This window comes from Athene noctua, chromosome 2 (genome assembly GCF_965140245.1).
Source record: "Athene noctua chromosome 2, bAthNoc1.hap1.1, whole genome shotgun sequence".
NCBI lineage: Eukaryota > Metazoa > Chordata > Aves > Strigiformes > Strigidae > Athene > Athene noctua.
In genome coordinates, this window is record NC_134038.1 from 73,206,207 (window position 1) to 73,216,052 (window position 9,846).

Sequence of the window (9,846 nt, forward strand, 5' to 3'; positions counted from 1 at the left end):
CTGAATTTATTAATTTTATATGACATTAATAATTGCAGTATCATCACCTCCCCAACTAAGCCATGTGGTTACCCACATACAGTGTTGAACTGAAGAAATGGTTCTGGGAACTTGACTGGACAGTTCTCCAAAAACTGATGTGATACGTGTCACTGACCAACTGTTCTTTCTGTTGGCTGGTTTCAAACTCATTTGAAAGGGACATAAAAGTGTCCAAAAAACAAAGTCCCTGTTGATAGTCTAGAGGCAGCCAATGAGAAAAAGACAAGGTGTCAGGTCTTACTGAATCTCTTTGTCAGCAATGGGCAATGTCTCAGTGTGTGTGTTTGCTGGCCGACCTGCTTACAGGTGTTTTCAAATTGACTGCCACAGATGTTTCCCTTTCTTGGTGCTATCAAAGGCAAATGAGAGTAGGCAGTAGGAGTTATTGCACCTAGGAGGAGAAGAAAGTGTATGGAACATGTCACAAATCCATGGCAAAGAAAGTTCCATTAGTTCTGCTGCTCATAGAACAGTTTGGGTATTTAGTTGTTTTTTTCTTTTACAAAAATTCCGAATTGGTTGGTTTGTTTGTTTTCTAGTTAATTTATTCAGGGTTAAAAGTTGTTAGAAAAGTCAATCAAAGCAGAAGAATTTTTTTCATCAGTTTTTCCCTCTGCGTATTCCAGATAACACACCTCTCCCATGAAGTGTTCACGATAGAGAAACCAAGCCATCAGGTTGATGGCTGAAGAATAGGTCTTCTGCAGGGATTGGAGCCATGTATGTGAACAACAGTGAGAGTTACAACAGTGCTGAACCTGGGGAGAAGGTCACAGCAGTCCCAGGGCTGTGTGGTTGCTCATTTAGTAATTTAAGATGCAGCTGTGCTCCCACCGTTGCAGTTTTTGAATGCACTCAAAAATTATTGTTGCATGTATTTCCATACTTTTATACATGTACATAAGTATATACCTTATTCCCTGAACATGGGAGCATTTATTGCCTAGACTCTTGTGCTTGACAAAATGCATCTGAAATCCACTGCCAACATCTGTGTATGGATGATTTTCTTCTAACTATACACCATGTAATACACTCACTGTCAAGTGGCAGAGGTACCACCTTAACTTCTATTTAAAATCTGTTCTGTGCAAAGCAGCTTTGTGCAGGCTGAGGGGTCGTGCATGTGCCAATATGTTTCTCCTGGTTTTCTGTCTTTTTAGAAACCTGAGGATGTCCTCCTACCTGTGCACGAACAAGGATGGGAAGAATGTTTGGGGCTCAAATACTAACTCCCAGGAGTTAGGACAGAGCAATATAATATATCTGTAACTTGGTTCTGTGTATGCACAGTAATGTAGACTTTAATTAAAATATTGTGTTCTGTTATTTTTTCTGCAGATGGCTGCCTCAGTAGGTGCCCAAGAGAACAGCAGAAGAAACTAATGAAATGGAGCAGGAGTCTGTAGTGAAGCCGTTTGTTGTCTGGAGGACTTTGGCTTTGCTTGCTGGAATAGTCTGGAAATGCATAATGAATGAGGCAGGATACTGCAGAAAGTCATAAAACAGTCTCAGAAGGGAGGCTTGACGCCTTTGTGGAGAACTAGGTTCTGCATCTTGCTCAGCCACAAACTTGGTTTCTATCCCTTAAGCTGAAAAGTTGACCACAAAGTGCATGCTTCTCGCTTTCTGCATGTCCAAGGCAAGACAGACAGGACTTTTTTTTAGAGGAGCTAACTGCAGAGGCAGTTGGTGGGAGCTTTGTCTAGATGATGAGTTATAAGAAAGCTCAGTACTCTGGAAAATGAGGGTCTCAGCCTTGTTATTCAAAATTTTCAGATGCTTTTGATAGTCCTATCCTTAAGTTTCTCCATCTCTTGGTCCTCTGTTGGTAAAATGAGGAAAGTTTTCCTAGGTATTTTAACCAAACTGTAAGGAATCCTCGGTGTTTGTGGAGTATAAGATGCTGCAGTAAGAACAGCTGGGAGGAAAACACCAGTTTTGTTTGAGACACAATTTGGGTGATGTGAAGTAAATAAGGATAAAGGGATGCATATTATAATAGCAGGGTAAAAATAAATAGAAATATTTAGCCACTCACTGAGGAAGACAGGGGTTTTGTATAAAAATATAGTCTACAATCATGTAAATAAAGGCTGTATTTTAACTTGAAGCTGAAGTAAGGAAGCTGTGTGGGTGGTTTTAGCTCCGATATTTCTTAGTCACTGGGTTTCTGCTTTAATAGGTAGCTTTTCAGATGGAGTTGTGTATGTAATGGCATGGTAATAACTTCCATAACATGAGCTTAAGATGTCTTTAAAAACATACATCTTACTTTAAAACAGACGTGGCTGACTAAACAGAATCATGCCTTTCTCTTCCTAACTAATCTCCTCTCTACCCCCATTTTTCTTGTTGTCACCTCTGTGCTCTCTAGGACAACACACATGGGCCAGTGTCATGGGTTTGCTGCAGGTTTATCGAACACCTGTGACCTGGCTTTTGAGGGTCCCCTCCCTGCCCTTGGACCTGCACAGCTCCTCAAGCAGGCTGCAATGTAAATGACAGCTGGCAGCGTCATAGCTGATGCATTGGTTGCCATCCCTGCTCTCTCCCCAGCTTTTGAAGCCTCCGTGATACCCAGGGATTTCAGTGAAGCATGTTTGTTGAGAATTAAACCTAGCGAGTTAGCACTTAGCGATGGCGTTGGGGCTTTTTGGTTTTGTTTTTTTTTTTTTTTTTTTTGCTTTGCCTCAAATGCTCCTGGATTCTTCCATTTAATCCCACTTGAATTAGGGTTTTTGTTTATTTTGTGGAGTTTTTTCTGTATGCATTGCCTTTGACCAGCTGTGGGTTTTTTTACAGTGATATGTGGTTTCTCTTTCTTTCTCTTTCAGGGAAAAAGGGACGATGAGAAAGCAGTGCTGACCACCACACTACAGTACTTTTCGAGGCCGTGGAGTTGTGTGCATCTGTAGGAGGGAGTGATGCTGAATACAGGAAACCTGAAGCCAGGATATATTTTACAGCATGGCAGTTATAATGCAGGATCATAAGAAATGTTTGTGTTTTAAAATGTTGTATCTTATGTTTAAAGGATAGTGTTTCTGGCAGTGGAAAAAATATATAAGGGCATTAAATGGCTTTCTTTGCAGGCAATTAAACAATGAAGTCAGTCTGAGGCATTTAAATAATTGTAACAGATGTTTATTGCCTAGTGCAGTTTACTGCATCCTATTATTCCCTTTACATACAGGAGAGAAGAACACATGACAAACTATACCGTAAAAAAAAATTCTTTACTGCCTTGTGAGCAATGTGGTTGCTTCTCTGACTTCTTAATTGAATCACCTTGGGAACGAGTCAGTAATAAATAGTATTTGGAGAGCAGACAAGTGACTAGCTGCCTGAAGGAGCAGCAGCAACTGGTGTGCAAAGACGTGGGGCTGGCGGTAAATACCTTTGAGCAAACAAACTGCAGTGGGATTGCTCTAAGAGTGATGCTTGGCTCACTCTCATTACAGATTTCGGTGCCTCCTGAGATGCATGTTTCTGGAAACTGTCCTTTCCTGGCATTTGTGTGCTTCACGGAGAGAGGATGCATAACCTTGGTCCTTGGGTAGGCTTTGGACAGGACATTTGTAATCCCAGTTTACCACAGATTTGTTGTCTGACCTTACTTCTCTCCCCTCATCTCAGTGAGATAAGGTAAACAGTTCTTTCCAATCTGCTCAAGATGTTGCATACAATGTAAGGGTCGATGTCCTGGGTCAGGCCAAAGGTGCAAGGAGCCCCATCTCCTGCCATGACCTCTGACAATGGCCTCAGGTGGATCACTAGGCAATGGTGAAGGACAAGTATATGTGGTATTTTCTCCCAAAAACTCTCCAACCTTTTTTTGTTGTAGGGCCAGATATGTTTGCTGTGTCTTTCATAATGTATATATTAGACCATGGATTTAATTTTGTGTATTTAATAATGATTTTTCATCCATTCTCCCCTTGAATTCATGCCGACATTTAGTGTTCAGAGCAGCCTGTATAAGACTCTAGGATAGTAAATGTCCTAGAGAAACTCATGAGCAATTCATCACCTAGCTGTTTTTCTTTTTTTAAAAAAAATGTTCGCTTTCTCTGAACAAACAAAAAAGCTCCTACAACTCCCCTCTCAATTCCAAATCTCCAGACAAAGCCCTGTAGATTTTTAAACTCTTGCCTGATATCACAACAGTTGTCTTATCCTTGGCTTTGGCTAAAATTTGAGTTTTTTTCAGTATTTCTTTTCAATTTTTTGGCTCAGTTCAGCCAAAGCTGCTTTGTGAATTTGGGTCAGACTTGGCAAAATTTGAGAATTTTTCAATGTTTGAAGACATTTTTTTTTTCCAGAAAAGTTTCAATGTTTTTAACTTACATAGTATTTGGACACCAAGTTTTGATTATGTAAATCATGAAAGAAACAAAACATTGTTTGCCCAGCGCTAGTTACGTGGTGCCAAGGCATGCCCACAGGTACGCTTCTACTGTAATCGCTGCAGCTGTTACTCTGAATGCAAGACTTCTTTTTGCTTGTTTCTCTTTCACTCTTCACACTACAGCTTTCTAAAGCTCAAGCTGCCAGTGAAGTGCTGTGCAGGATGTTTTTGGTGTTTGGGCTTGGCAGGGCTGTCTTTCTCAGCTACCTTCCATTCCTGTGAGGACCATCTAGGATGTGATTCTCTCTCCCTCTTGTTACACTCAAACCATTTTTGTGGATGAAAATCAATCACACTTCATAGATAAAGGCAACTGAAAACTGAACAGTCTAATGCAAGAATTATTATTAGTGCTGATCTGTTTACAGAAAAAGAAAGAATACTTCTATACAGACAAAGCATTAATAATAATAATATGGTTAAAGTTTTTGTTTACATACCTTCTTAATTTCTACACCTTTTTCTTGGTGTTATGCTTAGTTTTCGACTGCCCTCTGAGCCCAGTGTTGATAGCTCCAGTCTGGTTATGGTAGAGGGGTGTCAGGGACACTCATTGGCATCTGGAGTCCTTCACTGGGAGGAACATGGTGCTGATGGTTTCTTCTTCCTCACTCCTCTTTCCTTCCTTCTTTCTCTCCCCAAAACTTGATTTGCCATTTGACTCTAATACCCTTTTGGACCTTGCTCTTTTCTCATTGTCTGCAGCTCCACCTTACATTGACATTTACTATTTATGCTGCCTTTTATGTATGTTAGATACTGTGCCTTTGTTCTCTTCCTTAACCCTAGAACCAGTTTTGTCCAGCTCCAGATCTCCACTTCTTTAACCCACCATTGGTGAGTTGTTTTATAGCTGTGGAGTCTCCAGGGCCAGCCTGTGCCCCTCACATTAACACCCCATGTCTGCGCTCCTCTGCATCACCTCCTGTGTCTCCACCTCTCAAGGCCTCTGTCTTCTCTAGTGCATCATTATGTTTGACTTGTAAATATCCCATTCTTTATGGAAAAACTGCTTGCTACTGTGATCTACATAAAATTAGTCTCATATTGTGCAAAGATAAACAAAAGCAAAACAAATTAGCCATAGCCACCTGGTCATCAGAAAAAATGCCATTACAGCTGAACCAAGCTTTGATGTTTCTGAATCGCTCCAGTCTGGTGGTAACCTGCCCTATCCCAGTGCATCATTTCACCCTCAGGTAAGTTGCTATTACATGCATGACCTTCACAGGGGTCTGCAGTAAAACCACGGCTGAGTGAAAGGTGGGTAGGGCAAGGAGGAGAGGGAGCAGAGCAGAATCAGTCAACCCCAGCTGCGAGATGCGGATCAGTGCCTTTGCTCCTCAGTGTAATCAGGAGCTTTTATGAAAAGTTCTGTCAGTTTGTCAGAAATCCTCTAGCAGGTTTTGATCTACTGCTTGTCCTGGCAGTGTAAGAGTGTAGCAGATGATAGCTGAACTGGGAGTGTTTAAAATTTCTCTTCTCTCTCCTGATTATTCAAAGAAGCCTTCACCGGAAAGGCTGCATTGTTTCCCAGACATTTTAGGAAAGCCTATATACTTTTCTTAAAGCTAAAGAAATCCCAGTGTAATTTCACAGCTCTGGTTTGGGGTCATTCCTGGGTGTGCCACTGGGCTTCCTTCAGGAACAGAAACCACCTCACACAAATCGGGATGACAGAAGCTGGCCTGAGTGAACAAGGACATGTGACTGACTGAATAATTTAGAGAAGAGAGTTGTATTTAAGGACAAGGACAAGCTGAAAGGCCTCCCATCAGAGGTTGCCTACACCTGCCTGTGCCAGGTCTGAAGGGGACTCTCTGTGCTGGAGAGTCTTGCCCATAGCTTTTTCAGATATACCTCACCTGCCTCCATACCCCTGAATCATCCCCACAGGCACCACAGAGAGAGTGGAGTGATGTATGCAGGTATTGTCTCTGCTGAAATCAGGGCAAATTTTTTGCAGTGATGGGACCTGGAGTCTTGCTCAGAGCAACAGGGCCCTGGTCTCACCTTGGCTGACCAAGCTCAGTGGTGGGATTCTGGAGACCAGAGGGTGTCATCTTAGCCTTTAGCTTTCTCATCCCCACCTTTCCCATAACTTGCTAAAACCAGCTTTCTGTCATTTCTCTCCTAAGTGAGACTCTTAGCAACAACCTTTTTGTATGTTAGAAAGCAGTAATCAAATCAGTCTGCCTTCTCGATGAAGCAGAACAAATCCATGGCTGTGTTCCCAGCTGTAAACAAAGGTAAACAGATGTGGAATGTGGTCATCTCCTTCCCAGCAGGAGGGTTTATCAGAAAAACTCCATAAATAATGAAAATGTAAATGGGTCATAAAATTCATTTTTAGACGAAACTGGAAGCGTTTTGCCTACCACTTTTCCAGGTTAGGTGAAGAGTAATCCCTGTCTCACTCTCACCTTATAAAATTAGAGTGATTTTCTTCTCCGTGAATTTTTTAAAACTCCGAACTCTCCACAAATCCCTTCTCACATTTGATTGTTTTCTTCTTGCTGTGTTTGGTGGCTACTTAAAATGAGGAAGTTTTTCTTTCTTAGCCATTCTTCCCCCCCCCCTTTTTTTTTTTTCTTTTTTTCCCTATTTAGACCTCTTTTTACTCTGCCAGATCTCTCAACTGCACACTATCACCTTTCCCAGAGTCTATCCCAACCTTCTGAGCATCAACTCATGTGCTTGGCTATGAGTTTTCACAAGCTGCATCAGAGTCAAGAGGAAGTTGAAAACAATATAAATTTGAGGCAAATGCAGCTGCATTCTCAGTTCATATCTCAGCACTGGGCATAGAAAATGGTATGTATTATTATTCTCTATGTACATTGTCATTATAATTGCCACTTGCAGATCATTTTAGATATGGAGTCTGTTAGGAAAAAAAGCAAAGCAGAGCAAGCCACCCTCCTGCCGTACCTCCAGTCCTGACACATAATCAATTGTGGTGGATTTCTTATTATAATAACATCTGCTTTGAAATCAAGGTGCGGCTGGGCAGGAGTTGTTCTTGGTTGCAGCTGGCTGAGAGGAGACAGATGCTCCAGAGTCCCTCTGTAAACTGTGGGTCTTCTCTGCAGATTAAGTGGCCTGAGAGCTGGGTTTCCCCTGTCTGCACAAATGCTCTGCATCTTATTTGGGGTGGGGAGGCTGACTGAGCACCTATTCCTGTGCTTTATCTGAAAATCATGTCAAATCGGGGATGCGCCTTCACATGTCAACATAGCAGTGGATTTTTTTCAAAAATGGGATCAGGGAGCTCCTGGTGACTGAAGGCAGATGCCAGGCTGGCCTTCAGGAGGAACCTCTGCTGGAGGCCAAGGGCTGGACAAGCGGCTAATGTATTTTAAGAAGCAAGGCATTTAGGCTTCATTCAGTGATGCCATAGCACAGGGTCCTAGCTTTTTGGGAAAACAGAAAGTACAAATGCACAGCAAGGTTTGGTAAAAGGGTCTAGAATCAAGGCTGCTCTTGAATTTGTTGAAGCTTGTTGGGTTTTGTCATTTATTGGAGGATGATGAAATAGCAACCAGAAGATTGCCTCATCATATGGTTCCTTTTTAAAATAAGCCTTACAGTGAGGTTTCCTCTTTGATATGAACAGTATGAGCTTCCACTTATGCAGGAGAGTCAGCAGTGGGGAGAGCTGCTTGCCAGTGTCACTCCTGTGGGGTGTAGGAAGCCTGATATGGGAGTGTGAGGCTGCACTTAGCTGCGGGCCCAGCAGCCGGCAAGAGAGTTCATGGGAGACGATTTCCAACCTCCCAGTGGCACATTCTTCTTGTCAGAGGTCACAAATCTGCATTTGCACAGCGCTCTGCCTTGTCCACATTGGTCTGCCCTGAGAGCGTTCCCTGTCATCCCAGCAGTTAGAGCATATCATAATCCGCAACGTGAAGAGCATTAGTGCTAGTTCCTATTAGAGCATTATGGATTATAGCAATCCTATCCCTTGGGATATAGTTCAGAATTTCTTCTGTTTCAAATTGGAGAGAAAAGTAGAAAGCTATTTCTGTGGAATGTAAATGAAAAAAAACACAGTTTGGAAATACTCATGAATGCTGATCATCTCACGTTGCTTCATTAGTATTTTTTCCCCTTTTTTTTGGTAATGCCAGAATATTAAATTGCATAATATTTTATAAAATAGATATATACAGTTTAAAATATGACAGCAGGCAGAATGTAGTCCAATAATCTGATGAAGCCAAAATGATATATTTAAATAGGATCTAAATAAACTAAGGTAGTTGGAACTGCACGCTACCACAATCAAGTTTCCTCTCAATCTTATTTGAAGTTAACGTGTTCTTGTGAAAATATCTTCAGTTTCATCAAAAAACATTTTTCTGTCTCTTTTGTTGAGAAATCTTGTCTGGTTTGCTTAAGCATCCATAATACACTGTATTTCATGCAACATCTTAACAAAAGCTGGTGAGGATGATGCCTCTGCAGGAGACATTCCCTCTCCTGAGCGAACAGTGAAGCTTTTAGTTTGTAGTGGGGTAGGGAGAAAGTAAAAACCAGTTTGATCCAATCCAGAATGACAATGTTTATTATACTCCTGTTGAACTGAAAACTGTTTATTGTAGATTGGAAGAAAAGGATTGCTCTACTCAAATAATTTAATTTTATTTCTATTCTGAGCATCCCTTGGCAAAATCAAGACAAATGCAGCAAAGGGTGGGTTTAGGCACATCTCACGGGTTATTGTGGATTATGGTTGCCTCTTAACCCATATAACTGAATGTGAAGTCACCTGCTATGGTGGTTGGAGCACTTGGAGAACGTAGTTTAACCGCATGTTCCATGGGAGGTCATTTGTATCCTTGTGTCCCTGGAAACTCCCCTAGCAAGCACCATGAATCAGGCAGTATCCTGGGATGGAGAAATGCTATCTCTTCCGTTAATGGTTTCCAGAATCTATAAAGCAGTTTAATGTTTATTGGAACAAAGTCTGGAACATAAGGGTTTCTCCTCTGAGCTGAGTGCCCTCACCAGATGACAACTGATCTGGCTCATTGAATGTTTTAGTCTTCGAGGAAATTATATCAATTCCAGCAGGAGGAGAAAATGAGGAAAATTTACCCCTGAGTGCCCAGAACAGTGCTGGTAATGTTGCTCTCCTCAAAAGCTGTGAATCTGGACTCCAGGTCCCCTCCTCTAGTCTGGCAGACCTGAAGCCAGGTTTGGGGTCATCCAGACATCTTCAATTTCACTTCATAGTGCTCCTAGGGGCCAGCATGGGAGGGGAGCAAAGGGGTCTCCGATGCTTTTAAGGGAGAAGCAGGAGATTGAAAATATTGTAATATTAACAAATATTTGATCTACATGCAGCCTACAGTGGTTTCCTCCTGCCCTTGAATACAGAGACACAGTGT

General features: G+C 41.8%; 1 long non-coding RNA gene across 1 annotated transcript; it reads left to right on the forward strand.

Moving 5' to 3' along the window:
- Positions 1-2,276: 2,276 nt before the first annotated feature.
- On the forward strand, positions 2,277-6,031 carry LOC141956937 (uncharacterized). The gene is made up of 4 exons (XR_012633032.1): positions 2,277-2,539; positions 2,880-3,043; positions 3,507-3,690; positions 5,573-6,031. It is a non-coding gene; the product is annotated as an uncharacterized LOC141956937 (long non-coding RNA).
- Positions 6,032-9,846: the final 3,815 nt, after the last annotated feature.